The sequence below is a fragment of the Sycon ciliatum genome, chromosome 8, assembly GCF_964019385.1.
Source record: "Sycon ciliatum chromosome 8, ocSycCili1.1, whole genome shotgun sequence".
Lineage (NCBI taxonomy): Eukaryota > Metazoa > Porifera > Calcarea > Leucosolenida > Sycettidae > Sycon > Sycon ciliatum.
The window spans coordinates 10991293-10994029 of NC_088650.1; the positions used below are offsets into that span (position 1 = coordinate 10991293).

The 2737-nt window shown below is 47.7% G+C and overlaps 1 long non-coding RNA gene across 1 annotated transcript in view; it reads left to right on the forward strand.

Annotated features, from left to right (window-relative positions):
- Nucleotides 1–2233, forward strand: part of LOC135823025 (uncharacterized) — a 75027-nt gene extending 72794 nt beyond the window's left edge. The window contains exon 2 of the long non-coding RNA XR_010554591.1: nucleotides 272–2233. This is a non-coding gene — a long non-coding RNA (uncharacterized LOC135823025). The remainder of the gene's footprint in view (nucleotides 1–271) is intronic.
- Nucleotides 2234–2737: the final 504 nt, after the last annotated feature.

A 2737-nucleotide genomic window follows, 5' to 3' on the forward strand; every position in this document is an offset into this window, starting at 1 on the left:
CCATATTCTTTGCAAGTGATTGCATCTATATTGTCCTACACTGAACAAGCTCCTAGTGGTGAACTGCCACAGAGATTTGCGGTGGATAATTCCCCATGTGTGCAGTGCCAACTGCCATCCTCGGAGGCTCGGAGGAAGGTCTTTAAGACAGGCTCTGACTACAATGTGGACGTTTGCGTGCGTGCGTGTGTGTGTGCGCGTGTGTGTGTGCGTGTGTGTGTGTGTGTGTGTGTGTGTGTGTGTGGTGTGTGTGCGTGTGTGTGTTTTGCAGGTCGGAAACTGTAGACACTGCCAGGGTCTAAACCTCTAACTCCAGTACAGTATTCATAGCAGTAGACTAGCAGCAGAGCTCATGAAGCCGGATCAAAAGGTTGCCTACAGCAGTGCTGAACACACATGCTCTTCTGGACAGCACACCACACTGACACCATTGAAAAAGGGCTAGAAATTCAACGGTAACTGTGCGTGTTATCTGTTCATTGTTTTTGGTGTATCTAGCGAAAACTTCCATGGTATCGACTATCTGAAGCATCGTGTGGTGGTCACTTTCGTGCGTGCAATCTGTGTTCTTTAATATACAGTGTTCATGAGGCATTCCTTCCCTTCGTTCTAACCAAGTAAAGGGGGAGAGAAGCCTCTAGCTAAGGACACAGAATCTTTGCCTAGTTGTTAGGTAAAGGGAGAGAGAAGCCTCTAGCTAAGGATACAGAATCTGTGCCGGTCGGTGCCAGAGAGCCTCCTTCATGGCATCACCTGACTTTTAACTAATGAATGACAGGTCTTGTTTGAACGATCATACTTCACTCAACGACTGCCCGGCTATTATCTAGTATGCATTATCCCCGCCGGGATGTAGAATGTACCGGGCTGGATTAGGCCGTGCGGAACGAGCGGGGCTAGCCCACGAGGGCGACAAGCCCGCTGCTCCTCTCCTCGAAAACGGCAAATAGAAGGCGCATTTTCGTGCAGCACTTTCACAACGTACATTGTACATGTACATGCAATCAATGGTATGCGAACGATCAGTTCCACCATTGCCATTGGTAAGTCAACGATACTTCACTTGGCCTGCTATTCATGTGTGTGCCTGCAACCAACAGCAATACAATACGTGTACAAGAAACGATGTACATGTACACTATGTACTATTTCTGAGTTCCATCCCAAAATAAGGTCTGGCCTGACCGAAATGATACCTGTGCACGTACTAGGCATAGTTGAGCTTGGCATGAGTGGTTAAACAGCGGGTTGAAAGTCGTCAATACCAGCTCTTGCAATAGCATTGCACACTTCAACTACTTTAATACTTGATTTATATCCACATGTACAGTGCTGCCAACTGAACCCGCCCTCTGAGCGGTGGGTTCACATTCTATCGGTCTCTGTTTCGTAGTTTTACCGTCCCCGTGTTGGGTCTTTGCGATGTGAGCGCACGGCTCAGGGGTCGGATTTCAGTTGCCAGCACTGTACATTGTACATTTTGTGCCCGTGCACTACCTTGCACATACAGTACCTACCTGTACATGATTGAGCCATGTGATCTGCTTGACATTGGAATTACGAGCACAGCTTTGCATCCATTATTTTCAGTTATGTTGACAGTGGCGGAGCGAGAACAATGTTGCTGCCCGAAATTGGCCGGTTGCCAGCGACGTGATTGAGGTCTGTCCTCCAACATTATGGCAAACTAGCTTTGCCCTGCAGGCCTGTTCAGTGACAGTGAGTGCCAATCCAGTGGACGCACCATTGCTCTATTAGAATTACGCAGCGCATGTGGCACATGTGCTGTCTTCTACAGATGCGGTCTGAGCTAGTCTAAGGACGCGTCCTTCTTCTTACCAAGCGAGGACCCACTCACAACCGTTGGCAGCGATCCAACAGCATTTTGTAAAGGCTTGGGCCGTGTCAGATCAGACAGGGTTGGTAACATGCAATAATTTACTCATCCGCACCGTCCGCCTATCTGCATTCATCGCTGACACTGAAAGCAAATTGGAGCATGTACATGTACTAAAACTCCTTATCTGCATAACCGTAACCACCCTCAACTGACTAACTAACTACTTTCACGCGAACCATAACATTTCTCTTTTAAATTTCGTGATCACTATGCTTCCTACAATGCCTCTCCTCTGTCAAAATGAATTCATCATTTTGCCTAAAGTAAAAACTCTACAAGTATTCGAGTCTAATCCCGTTCTAGTCCACTGATCGCATGCATATCACAACTGCATGCCCATGAATGCTTGTGCACGTGTGTGTGTGTGTGTGTGTGTGTGTGTGTGTGTGTGTGTGTGTGTGTGTGTGTGTGTGCGTGTGTGTGCGTGTACATGTATATGCATGCTTGTGCGCGCACGCGTGTTGTATAATTATGCCTATCGTACATGCATGTGCCCGTTCATGTGTGGTTTTCTCTCTCTCTCTCTCTCTCTCTCTCTCTCTCTCTCTCTCTCTCTCTCTCTCTCTCTCTCTCTCTCTCTCTCTTCTCTCTCTCTCTCTCTCTCTCTCTCTCTCTCTCTCTCTCTCTCTCTCTCTTCTCTCTCTCTCTCTCTGTTTCTCTCTCTCTCTCTCTCTCTCTCTCTCTCTCTCTCTCTCTCTCTCTCGCTCTCGCTCTTTCTCTCTTTCTCTTTCTCTCTCTCTCTCTCTCTCTCTCTCTCTCTCTCTCTCTCTCTCTCTCTCTCTCTCTCTCTCTCTCTCTCTCTCTCTCTCTCTCTCTCTCTCTCTCTCTCTCTCTCTC